Source organism: Eulemur rufifrons, chromosome 16 (assembly GCF_041146395.1).
Source record: "Eulemur rufifrons isolate Redbay chromosome 16, OSU_ERuf_1, whole genome shotgun sequence".
Classification (NCBI taxonomy): Eukaryota; Metazoa; Chordata; class Mammalia; order Primates; family Lemuridae; genus Eulemur; species Eulemur rufifrons.
The window spans coordinates 26,264,005-26,281,634 of record NC_090998.1 but is presented as its reverse complement, the minus strand read 5'-3'; positions in this window follow the sequence as shown (position 1 = coordinate 26,281,634).

Sequence of the window (17,630 nt, the reverse complement as noted above, 5' to 3'; positions counted from 1 at the left end):
TAAGTCGTACCCTGGCTAGATTCTATCCACCGTTACATCATTATGGCTAAATAACTGTAGGTGGGAAGGCCTTTATTAAGACATGGGCTACCAAGTGCCAAGACAACTGCCTCTGTACCACTCAGTATTAATTACTTAATTGACTAACAGAGGAAATAGATACGTAATACTCAGAGAGCTTAGCCTTATCCTAGGTTCAATTTAAGCTAATCATCAGTATCTCTGGAAAATGCCTATGTGGGTTTTTCTCAGTAAGTGTAGTCAGCAAGTCTGAACAGTACCCTCCTATGCCGTCTGACACAGCTATGTTTAGACTCATACTTGGTGACATTGCATCACCAAGAGGGCTTCGGTGGTGCTCTGGGCCAAGTGAAATTGGCTAAATGGCTAACACATGCCTTTATGAAACAAAATAGAAACTTCTCAGATGAAAATGAGTCTGAAAAAATTGGGTACCACATCTTGAAATTTGAAAGAAATTAAGCACAGAAAACTTACATTTCTCAATTAACAGAGACACAGAGTAAGCAAAAAATTTTGTAAACAGAGATATAAGGGAAGGCGGTAAGAGGAGCTATCTCTGTACAAGGGTGTACATATTTAGGCAAATCAGAGAATAATTTCTGTTGGCTCTTGACACTGCTTTATCATAGCATGGTTGGATAGTTTGCTGGATACAGAAGCTGGGATGGCATAGAAGACTAGAACAACCCTGAAGAGTCTCTCAGCACTCTCAGTCTCTCAGTTTATAAGATCCAGGATGTGAGGTAGAGAAGTAACAATCACTTAAAGAACTCATACTTTGGAATCATATAGAAAATAAATGTTAATTCCGAGGCCAAGAGCTAAACTCTGGAACAGAGATGTTGCCCATTAGATTAAAATAAGGGACCAGGTAGGATTGTAAATTATATGGTGTCCTTTGCATTTCCATTAGAGGGCATTCTTGCTACACAAATTCCTGGCTTTTCTTACCATCAGAGAACCTTTTCTTCCAAGGCAGGTCTGCATGATAGGTGGTCTAAACTTGCCGACTGTATGCCAAGCAAGGTAAGAGAAGTCAAGAGGAAACAATATGGCATTTCTTTTTTTCCTGCTTTCAAATCAGAAGTGCATACCCAAGGTTAACAGAAAGCAGCTTGGGCCAAAACTGTTTTCCTGGGAATTTCTTCATTTCACAGACCTTGTACACAGTACCACCATGGACTGCCAGAGCCTTCCCCGGGGAGGCTGAAAGGGGAGACAGTTGATTTTTCAGAGAGATTGTGCAAATGCAGCCAAGCAAACAGGAAGGTGCCTTGAGTCCTAGATGGGGGCCTTTCCTCTCCATGTGCAGCCACTGGGGCCCTGTGTGTTGGGAATGGAGCCAGGACAGCAAACTGAGCACCTCCTTTAGCATTCCCCATTACTCGTGCTGCTTTCCCAGCCAGTGGCTTCCCCAGTCTTGGTCTGGTCACAGTACATACGTTTGTGTGTATATATGTGTGTAAAATTAGGGATGTGTGCATGTGTATATATGTGTGTAAAATTAGGGATGTGTGCACGTGTATAACTCTACACGTGTAGAGTTATACACGTGCACACATCCCTAAATCAGTACTCAGAGCATGCACATGGTACTCGAGTTGTTTTTAGAGTGCTCAAGTTTTGGAGTATAAGACATGAAGAATGATACTAACAAAGAGGTTGATGCTTTCCCTGGCTGTGAATGGAGTTGCTGACTGCTCATGCTCAGGATGGGGGAGACACTTATGGAAAGTTATGGTTTCTGACGGATGGTGAGGTACCCTGCAGATAATACATATATCTCTGAGTGCACACGTGAGCACGAGGCGTAGCAAAGAGGAACTTTCTGCCTGTCTTGGGAGGGATTGGCAGCACTGTGTCCTAAAGATAGAAGACAGTCCCTTGCTGCCTGGGGAAGGTCTTCCTCCAAGACTATGGGAACACTCGGTGGGGTGAGCTCATAGGAACTGTTGTGCTCTCACTACTCGCCCTTAGGTGGCTCAGTCCAGGTCTCTGTGCCTCTCCTGGGTTCCCCAGACAGGAAGATGGAGTTGGAGTGAGGATTCTTTATCGAGGCACTGGGTTGGGAAGCCAGGCTGTGAGAAGAGATATAATAAGGCTGTCGTTCACTTTGGCCCTAAGAGAACAGTAGCTAGGATTTCCTCCGGCTTGAAAAGAAAAACATAGTTATGTTATAGCGTTATAAAAATGTTTAATTTTAAGTGGTTGTAGAAAATCATATCAAGAGAGTAACAGGAAGGTAGCTTTTATGGGATTCTTAAAGCACAATGCTGGCATAGGAATGAGGAATCCTGGGAGAAATAAGATGACTAAACTTGTCCCTGATGGGCTTAAGTTAGAGACCCTGGGCAGGAAAATAAAGCCTTCGGCAAGAGGGCAAGAGGGCAGGGCCTGGGACCAGTACCCTTGGCAAGACCCTGATGTAGAGTAATAGTAATTATAGCCCTGGGAGGAAAAAAACCTTGTTCTTCTCCTCACAGCCATAAACCCCTGGTTTTACAACTGAAGCTCCTGGCCCTGGTTCTCATTTCGGGCTCTGCAGCAACAAAGCACCTTTGGCCCAAATTTCTGACTTTCTATTTTTAAAAAGTAAGGACTTAGGAGTCCTGGGGAGCCTATAATTTACCCAGCACTTGAAACAGTCAAATCTACCCCAAGGCGTGTATGAAGCTCAGATCCTCCTGCACAGGTTTTGATGGTCCTACCAAAGCACTTAAGGTTTTCTTTTATGTGCAGCATAATCATCATAATTCCCTCACCAAGTGCATTTTATATCTCACACAATGTAAGATAGAAGTGGGCATGCTCATAGATTGAATGGAGAGCCTAATGCTTGGTTCTGTTTATAGGCCTTCTGCTTGCAAAACATGGGATGGTTTGCCAAGTTTAGTACCCCCTGGAAACCTGTGGATTTGGAACTCCAGATAGAGTTCCAATTTTTTTTTTTTTTTTAGGTTCAAGTTCTTTTAACTTTTGGCACAGACGTGACTTCCTGTTTCTAAGAAAAAAAAAGCTTTAAAAAGTTCCATTAAAAGAGCTCCTCTAGAGCCCTGGACATACAGTGGTTTTCACAAAACAATATTTTGATGAGTTAAGTGTAAATGTATCAGAAACATATGGATTAAATTTCCCTTGAAAAAGGAGGGGTAAAACCAGACCAAACACACTTCAGGGTTTTACCGAACCCAAAACATTTGAAAAGTACTTTGAGGTGTTTGAGTAAGTCCGAGCCTTCAGGGCTCCCCACCACCCTAGAATGGCAAACTCGCAGCCAGGCAGACACCCCTTTTCCAAGCTGTGGTGGTGTTTGCTTAGGCAGGGAAACACATGGCGCCTGGTACAGCACTGCAACCCGGAACCAGAGCAGGGGTTGCCCAAACCTGAGCACGGCACATGCCGCACCTCCTTGCCCAAGTATTTCAGCACTGAGCAGTGCATCGGGAAGTAGTTGGCTGTGCTTTCTGGGGCCTGATGACAAAGTACAATTCCTTATATATAACATTGCAATAAAAAGGATTCAGATTAGATGAGAACCAACTGAACCAAACTTTAATTGGACCGATTGTGAGGAATGGAAACATTCCCTCAATTGCAGGTTCCTCTCTTCCCCTCTGCAATCCAGCTCCTGCTTTTGTCTCTTCTGGTCTTGGCTGGTACCAGAAGCAAGAAGTCTAAAAAAAAAAAAAAAAAACCCTCCAGGAAACATGTTTTCACAAGATTTCTGGCTCCATTCATTGAAGGCAGAAGTTTGAATATGGTTCACAGAAGCACCACAGTTTTGAGGGTTTGGGGGACCAATAACCTTTCTTGGGAATCACCTACTTGCGAAGGTTGAGTCTGGGGCATGTGGTTCCTGCTGCAGAAAACAGCTGCCTTGGAAAGGGAACAAGGGCCCACAGCAGCGTGGCCGCCTAGCAATTCAGTTTTTCCAGTAAACCAAGAATCCCCAGAGAGAGTAAAGAATTTCCCCTATTTTTCCATCCTGTTAACTTTCTTAGAAGATGACGCAGGGCTTCTCCCTTCGCTTCTCAAAGATTCCTTTTTTTCAGCTGTATACTAAGCTCCTGGTTACCTACAACCTGACCACCTTCGTGTGAATAAACAGGGAAATAAAAGCCTGAGACTGCCTCCCATTTCTCTCATGTGGGTTGATGGAGTTCAAGTCCTCTTGGTCACACACAAGCCTCCATCATCTCTTTTTTAAGCCTTGTAGGGGATTTCCAGCAGTGGGACTATTTATTGTTAGACAAGCCCGGATAATACAAAAGCTGGAATCCCAGAAAGTTCTTAGAACTTCCAAGGTCAAAACAGATTAGAACTAGCTTGAAGGAAGAGTATTGTAGTTGAAAGAGCATTTGGCTGGGCATCAAAAGAGATGGGCAAAAGGATTTTTTTCCCCATAATTAAGGTGTTTATACTGTTAGTTCCTCAGTTTCCCCATATTCCAGAAAGGATACGTGTATGTATTACCTGGAGGATAATTGGAATGCTTCAAACTCCTTGAGGGCATGGATGTCTGATTAAAAAAATTAATAAACTACATTATACAAAACCTAGAATTATGGTGAAATCAAGTACAGTACTGAGGATGTTAGGAAAATTGTTTCATTCTTACTTCCTGTAGCCTATAATAATAATAGTAATTATTTATGTGGTGCTTGCTATATGCCAGGCATTTTCAGGTGTTGTACACATATTAACTCATTCAGTCTACACAACACTAAAAAGTAGGTTCCTTTATTGTCCTGATGGGGAATCCAAGGCACAGAGAAGTAATTGGTTGCATTTGCCACCATAGTTTTGGTGGAGTCAAGGTTTGAAGTAAAGAAGTAAACTCCAGAGACCATATTCTTGATGTCTCATATAGTTAAGAAATTTTTTTTGTCTTCAGGCTAGACTATCCCATTCCTATTCTGAGTTAGTTCTCTGATCTTGAAAATATCCTCGTGGATTTTTCTTCCTCTCTCGTGTTTTACAAGCAAATAATTATGTGGAAATAAAGCATTTTCTTGTAATTTGCCATCCCAACATGCCCTGCCTAGCAGACACTGCCTCAAACAAACGTCCTGTGTCTTCGTGTGGAAAAACTACTGTGTAGGTTGATGTAAAGACCTGTTTTTTACAAATGTTCATAAGAGGAAAATGGCCTGTCTCCTTTCATTAAAAGAAAATCTCTGAAGTTTCTGGAAAAGCAAGGAAAGAATACAGACACCTATTGAAGTTGGTGTAGAAATCAATTCTGAGGAAAATCTAAGGTGAGCTCAGAGTCTTAGAGGAAAAAAAAAAGAGCCCATATGTCAGGTTTCATCAAAGAATATTGTTGCCCACTGGATGGGTGAATGTGGAGAGGGGGCTCTCTTTTATGATAGGCGTTATCAGAAAGCTGCTTTTCTTGCTGTCAAAGCCCTAGCAGAAAAGGGAGAGAGTGTTTAGCATATCTGGAGCGCTGCAAGTGTACACTGAATGGTTTGTGTGTAGGTATTGCTTGCAAGTAGAAGAAAGTGTCTGCCAAACTGTGCTTAAGCTTCAAAGTGCTGCTGAAGCCCTATGTCCCTGGAAGGCTATTTTGACTTTAAGGAAAGGCTTGTGGTAAGTTATGTTTCTATGGAAATAAAGCAATTAGGTTAAACAGCAATTGAAAAACTATTTAGTGAAAAGGATACCAAATGGTATTGCTTTTCGTCTTACACTAAATTGTGCATTATTGTGTCAATTAGCAACTAGAGAACAATGTAAATGTATCCTTAAGCTTATTTTCAATGAAGTTTATTTTACTTTGAGAAAAACAGCATGATTGGACTGGGTACCATAATGTGAGACTCAGTTATATTGACAGAGGAAAACTTTCCTGTGTGACTTTTGAAGCTGTGTGTAAAACACCATGATTCTGCCGGAGGCACCTATTTAACTTTCAGATAGTTTCTGGGATAATAATAACAGTTTCAGACTTGCCTTAAAAACAATAAAGTGCAATGTGTTGATTATTGATTATTTACAATTCTTTCTTTTTTTTATTTTTTTAGAGATGAGGTCTCACTTTGTCACCCAAGCTGGAGTGCAGTGGCGCTATCATAGCTCACTGCAGCCTGGAACTCCTGGGCTCAAGTGATCCTCCTGCCTCAGCCTCCCGAGTAGCTGGGACTACAGGCATGTGCAACCATGCTGGCTAATTATTTTAAAAGATATTTTGTACGGTGGCTCACGCCTGTAATCCTAGCACTCTGGGAGGCCGAGGCGGGTGGATCGCTCGAGGTCAGGAATTCGAGACCAGCCTAAGCAAGAGCAAGACCCCGTCTCTACTAAAAATAGAAAGAAATTATATGGACAACTAAAAATCTATATAGAAAAAAATTAGCCGGGCATGGTGGCGCATGCCTGTAGTCCCAGTTACTCAGGAGGCTGAGGCAGGAGGATTGCTTAAGCCCAGGAGTTTGAGGTTGCTGTGAGCTAAGCTGACGCCACGGCACTCACTCTAGCCTGGGTAACAAAGTGAGACTCTGTCTCAACAAAAAACAAAAACAAACAAACAAACAAACAAACAAAAAAGATATTTTGTAGAGATGGGGGTCTTGTTATGTTGCCTAATCTGTTCTCAAGCTCCTGGGCTCAAGGGATTCTTCCACCTTGGCTTCCAAAAGTGCTGGGATTACAGGTGTGAACCACTGCTCGTGTGACATACTTTACAATTCTTTAAAGGGAGAATGGTCGCTTGACAAAGGCTGAGAATAGGGTTAGGATAATGCTCTTTGGAATTCACCATTCTCTTCCCAATTATACACTTTCCTTCTCTTCCATTAGAGTGTGCTCCCTCTACCTCTTTTTAGGATGGATATAGTAGAGTGCTTCTCAAACAATTTACCTGGGCTTCAAGGTACAAAGATTCTGCATTCTCAGAGTGCAAATTCTGAGCCCAAAGGTCTAGAGTGTGGCTCAAAATTCGGTGTTTCTAACAAGTTGCTGGGTGAGGTTCATGCATCTGGTCCAAAGCTCATCACCCTTTGAATAAATAGCAAATAAAGTGTGACCAACCTCTGTGTGTATGTGTGTGAGAGAGAGAGAGAAAGAGGGAGAGAGAGAGAGAGAGAGAGAGAATGGTTAGTGATGTAATACTTGCCTGACTTTTCCTCCTTTTTTCAAATATTCAAATTAAAAGTTGAAATTAAAATACAAAACAAAACAAAACCCTCATTTTCTCAGTCCTCATCCACAAATATCCACTGGATGAAAGCAGTCAGTCAATCCAAGCAGTAAATAAAGAAGAGGGTCCTAAGAGAATCAGAGTTTAACTCTTCTTGCCACCGATCACAGTGGAATTGTACCTGCCCACTTATTTAATAAATGGTGCTAAGAAGGTAACTGATCTATCAATGTTACTGAGGGCATTTGCAGCACAGAACCCACCTGCTTTGCTGATATTTTTCTTCCTACCCCACCATGTGTTAGCTCCCACTTCCTCAAATCTGCCACACTCATCTGTCAGTAAATTATGTGCCTGTGACAGGTGACAGTCTTGGTAGTCAGAAGCCATCGTGACCCGACTCCATGCTCACCCAAGAGTTAGATTGCCTTAGTTCTGCCCAAGGAGCAAGTGCCAGTTCACTCCAATCCAGGTCTGTGAGCCCTTTTTATCTCTGAGCAAATTCAGGGGTTCAAGTAAAGGGCAAGTTATACTTTGATTCGGCTCTTTTTAATTTGTGTGAAGGTGAACTGAGGAAACATCAACTCAATTTTTCTCTCATTGCCTTTTTTCTCTCATTCTCAATCCTCTTTCTCTTCTTTATGATTAATAAAAACAACTGAGCAAAAAAAATCTGTTCAAGTGAATATATTATTTTATTGACTGTCAATGAGGGAAGAGACAGGTGGACTATATTCTGCACCTGAGGATCCAGGAGTAGAGCACTCAGGGCCTGAAGGGGGTGAATCTTCCCTGACATTCCTAAACCTTGAGGTGCCCTGGCAGTTTCTGTAACATTCATCTTTTGGCAAGGCCCGGGGAATGAGGCGGAGGGAGAGGACACAGAGAGAGATGAAGTGCCAGGCACTGGGAGTGGAGTGGCTGGTCCTCGGGGAGGACTGGGACAGTTCACAGACAGGGAAAGACGGTTTGTATGACAGAAACAATGATCTGGAAAAGTGACAAACGAACGAAAGAGGGACCAGTAAGAAGGATGTATTGTAACTTGTCCCTCAAATGAAGCTGAGTTTAAACACACACTTTTGGCCAAAGGTGAATGATTTAAAGAGATAAATCTTTATTACTACTGAGGCCACAATTAAACAATGAATTTTCCCACAAAAAGAGAGTTTAGAGCAGGAGTTCCTTCAGTGCTCCTGGGAAATAAAAGGGAAAAGTGTTTCTCAAATGTGGTAAAAAGCCGAGTGGCTGGGGGCCTGGAGAGGGAGGAAAAGTGAGGGGGAAAGACAGAATGAACGTGCCGCTCTTTGGAAGCTGGTTTCTGCCAAAAGCTGCTTCAGAGATTCAAACTTACAAAGGGCACCTACTCTTCTAAACTTATTGTCCACTTTCCAGAATCTCACTCCATCAATGACACTAACTTAACTGAGCTCTGAAAGCAAAAGCACAAAAGGAAAGGCCGTTCTCTTAAAATGCCAAGTTCTCCTTCTAGGGTCAGGTTGAGGGCATCCTGGCAAATCAGAAAAAAAGGGGGAGTTTTTTTCCACGGCCTTTGTTAAAAATAAACAGTTATTTGGGCTCCTTTATAAGTCTGAGACATAGAAAACATCTTAGAGGCAATATGGTTTTATGCCTCTTATTTTATAGGAGGGAGAGAGGGAAGTAACTAGCCCCTGGTTACATAGCTGGTGAGTGATTTGATTAGAACTTGGTTATTATTTCATTTTTTTAAAGCTCTCAGCATAGTATTGTGTTTCCTTTCCTTTCCATGTATCAGCTTTCTTTCCGTGATGTTTTCATTAAATATAGAATGAAGTCTTCTTTCAAACAAGAACAGGATTAAAAAAAGAAGATCCAAGTTAAGGAAGCTTCCATATGTTAATATTGCTCTCCAAATAGTAGTGTTTTTAGGGGACACTTAGGGACCTCCAGCAAGTTTCTTCCCTTCAGCTGGCTGGCCACTCTGCCTCAGAGATTAATTAGGAAAGGATAGAGAAAGGACCACGGCATTAGTTTTGACATATTTCCTCATCACTCAAACTCTCCATGTGTATTATGATGTTCCACTCGGCCACTTCTGACTTCAGAAAGAATTTGAGCTTGTGTGCTTTTTATTAGTTTGGATTTTTGTTCTCAGCCAGTTACCTATGAAAGCTTCTGTGGGAATTACTCCTGATCAGGACAATATCCATTAGGGGAGAACTGATCAACCCCAGAAACACTGTCCTCTGCACAGAGCAATGAGGCTCTTGGGACCCCTGTTTATGCTCCAACCTTGAGATCACTTTGCTGTTTTCCCCTCAAGCAGATTCCAGCAGCAGATACAATCTCAAGTCTCCAAAGTCAGAGCTGGAAACTAAACGACAACTTGGCTGTCAGTAATCTGGGCTTGAACCTGCTTTGGCATGGGAGCGGATAAGATGACCTCATAGGTCTTTTCCATCTGCAATTTCTGTGAACCATTGTTCTTGGGAATAGATGATTTAATAGGCTAATACATATTTGTGTTTGCCCACTCTTCTGTTCCTTGTATTTGTTGTATTTTACTTGGTTACCCTGGGAAGAACAAATATATTATGTAAGTCCAGAGACACTCGGAGGTCAAAATCTGCAAAGGGCAGGGTTTGAAGTGATGTGGTCAAGAAAGAGAGAGATGGTGGTGAATAGGAAACCTGAGCTCACAAGTGCTTTCTAGATGTTTCCAGAGCAAAGCTGGAGGAAAAGTACCAGAATGGGATGTCTTCTGGTGCAGTGAAAAGGATACAAACATGGAGACAGAAGACCTAGTTTGAACTCTGACTTACTGACTTCTAATGATCTCAGCTTCCACACAGATGATGGGTTCAGTAATACTTACCCTGCTTATTTCAAGGGGGTCGGTTTGAGAATCCTATGAGAGAGTATGTGTTTGCGTATTATAAGTGTAAAGTGATATATAAATTAGGGATATTGTTACCATTTAATTAAGTGATTGTTATACTCAGAACTGAATAGAAAAGTTTGTATATAAAGAGCTATGCCAAAAACAGCTATGTTTCCTGAAAGCAATTTTTGGAGAAAGGATACAAATTGACAATAGGAAATTAAAGTTAATCAGTGCACAGGAAGAAAGAGCAGTAAAACCTCAAATGTTCTCATCTTCTGGTTTGCTCAACATGTAAGTTGAAACTTACAAACTCTGAGAAATACTAAAAATCACCATCAATTTTTTCTTATTTCTCCTAGATATTAAGGTAATATTCTAAACAGTCTCCTATCCAAGAAGCTGATTGAAGTAACCTAATTCAGTAGAGATTTTTCTGAGCAGCTTCTAAGTATAAAAATCAAGACTTAGAGGGGAAAAAACACATTAAGAAGATACGCATCCTGTCTTTAGAATTGCAATTTAAATGGGAAAAATGTGTTCACAAATATATCTAATATTTCCAAGGGTTAAAATAGGATCAAAATGATTCTCACAGAAGAGTTTTTCTTCTATTTTATTTCCTCTCAGATTACTCACTGGTGTCTAGGGGTTGTCTTATGAGTTGACCTGCTCACTACTCATTGGCCACCATATTGCAAAGGCAATTGCCGTCTTCCTTCTTTCCTATTCCAGCTCATGATGTTAATGCCACCTGGCTTCATCTAAATCCATGGAAGCCTCTGACACTGCTGGCCTTCAGATGTGCCTCATCTACCAGTCCCTATTTGAAGTGCCACTACTGCACATCAGTGTCCCTACTGTGCTAGTAGCACAAGGAACATTAAATATACACGCCAGACAGGTATAGAAACAGAGCATAACAGGAGTGCTTAGTAGGAACCTATTGATTCTGCTCAGCTAGGAGAAAGTAGAGGGTCCACAGAATGCTCTGTCTGAAAGAACACATTTATTTCTCAATATGAACTGTGATTAGGATGTCAATAGACTGAAAGGGGAGAAGGGCATGCCAGGACTATGGAAGTGTATGGGCTAAAGCACAGGGATGTAAGACTTCATAACATAGTCTAGGAAAATAAATAAGGATATCTCTCAAAAGAAGCATAACAGAGTGTTAAGAATAACAATAGGAAGTTAGAACAAGGCCCAATAATGCCTACAAAAGATGGGTTGTGCATTTCTACTTTTCCACCATTGTACCTTCCTACAGTGAGAGGTGGAGTTGATAATATTTCCCTTCTCATTAACCAGTAAAACAGGAGTCCAACTAAAATCTTTTAAAATAAAAAAAAAAAAACCCACCAGAATTTGAATTAAAAACCCTCTGAGTGAAGTCCTGCAGTAGAGATGGGAGGTGTTGAGAGAGTAATGAAGCACATTATCAAAATGCCTGGACATCTAATCTCTCAGGGCTCAGAAGCCATAACTATCATCCACAGAAGTCCCCTGGTGATAGCAAACATAATCTTTGTTCAGTTGTCTGAGACTTTAGATTGAATAGTCTTTTTGCCATGACCCAGAAATGTCTGATATAGTAATTAGTACATTTGTTAAATTGGATTCTAAATACCACTACGTTATCCAAAATGCTGAGTCATTTTGATTATAGGTTCTGCTTAAATCCACAGAAAACACTCAGGTTTTATTCTAAGGGATAACAATTTGTGTTGAGATCCATGCTCCTGCACACACACATCTTTACACAACACTTTACAACGTGGTGTTCTCATACCATCGGCCAAGACACGAGGACAGCTCAGAGGTAGCCTTTTTGTGTTAAGAAGATTGCTTTCCTTTTTGAACCATATATTCTTACAGATTTCTTTGTTTATACTTCCTCCCCCATCTCCCTACACCACTCAATAGGAGCATGCCTGTTGATTTACAATCTCTGCCAGAGACTCTAGCAATGTTGTTCTGGTTTGGGTTTTTTTCTTTTTCTTTTTAGTGTATATGATGTTAATTGTGCTCTATATTAAATTATAAGCTCTTAGAGGGTAGAGTCTGCCACTCTTTGAAAATTAACTGTGAATTAATGCTTTGAAATTATGGTAATCATAACGATGCTGTCTTCTGTTATACATTATCAACTTTGGTTAGACAATGTCCAAAAAAATGCACCTTTTGAAGCAGCATAGGATGGAGACAGTCAGTACTCATGTTATCCCAGAGAATTTATCATTGTAACTAATCCATGCATCTGGTTGAATAAAAGTGTTTTCTATACACTGAAGATCAGTGTACAGAAAAACAGACCCCAGTGACACATTGGGGGCTGCTGGTTTGGCCAGCAAAAGCATGCTAGTTTCATTCTCTTTCAATATTACCCTTCCCTAGCCTACCTCCTCTCTGCCAAACCCACACACTTCCAAAACATGACACAGTGTAAAAAGAAGATAATAATCAAACAACTCCATTAAAAAGTGGGCAAAAGACATAAACAGAAACTTTTCAAATGAAGATAGACTAATGGCCAAGAAACATATGAAAAAACGCTCAACATCTCTAATCATCAGGGAAATGCAATTCAAAACCACAAGGAGATATCACTTAACTCCAGTGAGAATGGCTTTTATCCAAAAGTCCCCAAACAACAAATGCTGGTGTTGTTGCAGAGAGATAGGAACACTCATACACTGATGGTGGGACTGCAAACTAGTACAACCTCTATGGAAAGTAGTATGGAGATACTTCAAAGAGCTAAAAGTAGAACTACCATTTGATCCAGCAATCCCATTACTGGGTACTTACCCAAAGGAAAGAAAGACATTCTATAAAAAAGACACCTGCACTCGAATGTTTATAGCAGCACAATTCACAATTGCAAAGATGTGGAAACAACCTAAGTGCCCCCCAATACATGAGCGATTAATAAAATGTGGTATATGTATACCATTGAGTACTACTCAATCATAAAAAAAATGGTGAACTAATACCTCTTGTGTTAACCTGGATGAAACTAGAGACCATGCTTCTAAGTGAAGTATCACAAGAATGGAAAAACAAACACCACATGTACTCACCATTAAACTGGAGCTAATCGATCAACACTTATGTGCACATATGGAAATAACACTCAGAAATCAAGCAGGTGGGAGAGGGGGAAGGGTTAGGTAAATTCACACCTAACGGGTACAATGCATACTATAAGGGGGATGGGCACACATAACTTTGACTCAAAGAGTACAAAAGCAATTTATGTAACCAAAACATTTGTACCCTCATAACATTCTGAAATAAAAATTTAAAAAAAGCTGTACTTGGATTTCAAACCTTTTAAGACCTAAATAGAAAATACTCCATATTTTTTATGGAAAAAAAATAAAATAAAAATAGGGTTGAGGACTTACTACGTACTAGGGTCTGTATTAAGCCGTTTTCATAGAGATAACATTTGTTCATCATAGTAACTCTGCGATCCCCATGTATAGACACAGAAACTGAGGCTTTGGACAGGTTAAGTAAATTTCTCAAGGTCACAGGACAAGCATGCAGCAGGGCTGGGACTCAAATCCAGGCCTGTTAGCTCTAAAATCCATGCTCTTCAGCACAGCACTCTCAGTCTCCTCCATTCAATAACAAGGCTGATTTGTGACTGGGGAGGATGGGAAAAGGGGCTTATCACTGTGGATCTTGAGGCAGCTTTATTCCATCTTTTTTCTAATGGCATGAATGATAAACATAGCAATTAGCTCATAAGATCTCTGGATGATGCTATGGTAAGGCATTGATCATGTCACTTGGAAGACTGTTTTTTTTTAAAAAAAATAGAGAAATACATGGCCTATAATGGAATCTTGGCTAATAGGAAAAATACAAGGACTTAATCCAGGCAATAAATTATAAAATAAAGGAGGACTAATTTTTTTCTTTTTAAGGAGGACTAATTGGACACAAGCTAACATGAATATGATCTGGAATACAAAGTGTATGTTGTATTATCTTTCAAAAAGGGACAGGAAAAGAAAAAGGAGAGTGTGAGACAGTCTGTAGCATACATTTGAACAGAGAGAGACCAGGAAAATGAGCTTTTTTCCATAAACTCAGAAATAGTCAATCTTTTACTAAGGTAGTAAGTACAAATTTAATTTCCACTTAAAGAAAGGACAGAGTGGTTAAACATGATTTAGAGAGAAACTACCAAAAGATAGAAGAAATTGAAGATAGGAATTGTGGGTAAATGTTTATGGCATTTGAGTTGTTCAAAGAAAAAGATCAAGAGTAGCCCTCAACTCTATACCTAATATAAATATCGCATTTTTTGTTGGCTTCTACTTTTACAGAAGGCTAAAGAAAACATTTGTATTTCAGATTTATCTCACTTTAGGCAAAGAAAGTTTCTTTTATGAAAAATTAAATGTAAATCAAGAGTTTTAACCAAAATCAAACTTACGAACTAAAGAGCAGAAGGAATTCCATTAATGGATTCAAGTCTGAAAGAAATCAAACCCCTGAATTATTCTTTTCTATAGCACTATGAACAAACCACAGGTCTCTCCTAGTCTCAGCCACTCTCCCTCCAAAAAGCCTCTGTGAGTCAGTTTGAGCTATGACTGACATTATAAATTTTTCTAAAGCAATTGAAATGGAACAAAACCAGAACATCAAAATACTCTCCAAACCCAACCTGACCCAACCTGATATTTCATTTGGTTTGAGTCCCTGGTGTAAAAAAAAAAAAAAAAATGAGTCATAGTTTAAATGCACCAGAGAGCTCAGCTATTTCAAAAAGAAGCGCTATGATGGATGGTTTGAAAATACAAAGACTTTTATGAGATAAATAATCATCTACTGAACTATTTATTTTGAAAACATTAGCTTTTAGAAACTGATTTGTTTAAAACTACCTGGATATTTGTCAGCTTTGATCATGATGATGTGGCAAAACCAGGTATAGGTGGTGCTATTTGGTCCCCAGCATCTACAACTGGATTGACAAGATGGCCTTGTTGATTATTTTAAATTAAAAATTAAGTGAGTAATTTTGTGAGAAATCACATGATTTAACCTCTTTTACAGAAACAGAAGACTGGAGAGATTGACATCTTACACTCTCCACACTTAGAAATTTTAGGAACCTCAAGAAGCCAAAGTTATCCCATTCACTTTTACAGCTCTGCGTCAGTGCCCATTAGGGGGAGGCTTGTAAGATATGAGTGCTTTCTCCTCCCTTTGCTTTTACCGCAGGAAGACTGGGCGGCCCTTCTGGACAGCAACCTCAGCCAAGGAGTGGATGCCATGATTGGATTCCCTTTACCTCACCACTGGGATGGTTCTGAGTACTTTATAGAATTCATTCCCTCAAGCTTGCATTTCTTATTTCTCATGGAAGCAAAATACTACATTTCTTTTTCCTAATAAAAAAGGACCCTCCATGCCATACTTTCCTTGGTCTTGGTTTCTGTTTCCTTGCATTTGGCTCCTTGGTGGGGTCTTGGGGATAATTGCACCTTGGTACTCTTCAAGCTTTCAGCTGTATGTAGAGGCTTATTTCAATCAACCCCCTAACAACAAAGAGGTGGTGGTGGAGATGATGGTGATGACTCAGGGACAGATAAGTATAACTTCTCTTTCTAAGATGTGAAGCCATATAGCCTAGAGGAGAAATGTAAAAAGCCCCTAGTAGAATGTCTCCTTCTACCCATTTCACCCCTTCTTCCTATTGGTCTAATTGTAGGTTGGGACCCATGAAAAGCTGATTGAAGGTTAGGGAGAGAGTGGCTACTCGAATGCTGATTAGGCAAGAAATGTAATACCAAGGGAAGAAATGGATTCTGAGAATTTTCCTAACCCTGAAAAAAAGAAGGAAGGGGCAATTTTATAAAATAGAAAGACAGATACACGTGGAGAGATGTTAAATTTTACTGCCAGATATGTGACATTCAAATTGTTTATAACAGAGAGACCTTTATTTCAAAACTAGTTGTTTGATCTTGGGCATGTTATATAACCTCTCCCATCATATATTTCTCTAAATATGATCAATTGGGAATTATCTTTATCCAACAGTGTTATTTTGTGGATTAAATTGAAATGTAGAAATTGGATAACTTAGTACCTGAAGCATAATAGACTCAGAGAATATTAATTATCTTTCTATAAACTTAACTATTAAAACATGCAAGTGTATGCAGCAGTTCTATCATCCACTTATTGAATACTAGGTGCTTTATAGATTTTTGCCTACATTGTGTAATTTAATTCATTGTGTAAATTTATCTTTGCCTTGTCATGTCGGGTAAATGTTATCACTACCTTTTTCCAGATGATTTAAGACACAGAGAAGGCAAGTAACACCTAAAATCTCACAGCTCCTAAATGGTAGAATCAAGATTTGGAGCCATGAACTGTGGTACAAAATTATTACACCATTTTCTTTCCCAAGCCTGATAATGAAGCTTGCACAATTACCTCTAGGAAAAAGATCTATAGCTCTATTTTATTTTTATTTTCTGTCTGTGTCGATTGTGGTATGAGAGCAGAGGAAGAACTTTCTGTGTTATTTCTTTTTAAATTTTTTTTTAAATTTTAGATTTAGGGTGTACAAGTTGAATTCTGCTACTTGTTTATCTTGTATGGTGGTGGATTCTGGGCTTTTGGTGTACCTATCAACCAAGTAGCGTACATCGTAATCCACAGGTAATTTTTCATCCCTCATCACTTCCCCACTCTTCCCTTTTGAGTCTCCAATGTCCCTTATACTACTCTACGTAACATGTGTAGCCATAGTTTAGCTCCCACTTACCAGTGAGAACATGTGGCATTTATTTTTCAGTTCCTGAGTTACTTTATTTAGGATAATGGCCTCCAGTTCCATCCAAGTTGCTGCAAAAGACATTATTTTATTATTTCTTATCCCTCAGTAGTACTCCTTGGTTATGTGTGTGTGTGTATGTACACATACACCACATTTTCTTAATCTACTCATCAGTTGATGGGTACTTAGGTTGACTCCATATCTTTGCAATTGTGCTGCAATAAACATATGAGTACAGGTATCTTTTTGATATGATGATTTCTTTTCCTTTGGATAGGATACCCAGTAGTGGCATAATGAAGTCTTGATATCTGATATCTGGGAGAGCAAATCCTCTTACCTGGTTCTTCAAATGGGTCTTGGATAGCCCTGGCTTTCTTAAACTTTTGATATAAATTTTAGAATCAGCTTCTCAAGATCCACCAAAATTATCTAAAAAACTCCTTTAGGATTTTTGGGGAAATTGCACTAAATCATTTAAGATCAATTTGGAGAGAACTGACATCTTAAAAATATTGATTCTTCCATATATATTTATTTAGGTTTTCTTTAATTTTTGTGCTATACCTTTATAAATTTCTGTGAAGAGGTCTTACAAAGCTTTATTTAGATTTATTCCTACAAATATGGTATTTTGAAAATTATAAATGGCATCTTAAAATATGATTTCCATTTGTTTGTTGCAATTGAATGCAATGCAATTATTATTATTTTTTTATTATTTTTTTGTTTTTCAGCTCATTATGGGGGTACAAAAGTTCAGGCTATATATATTGCCCATGCCT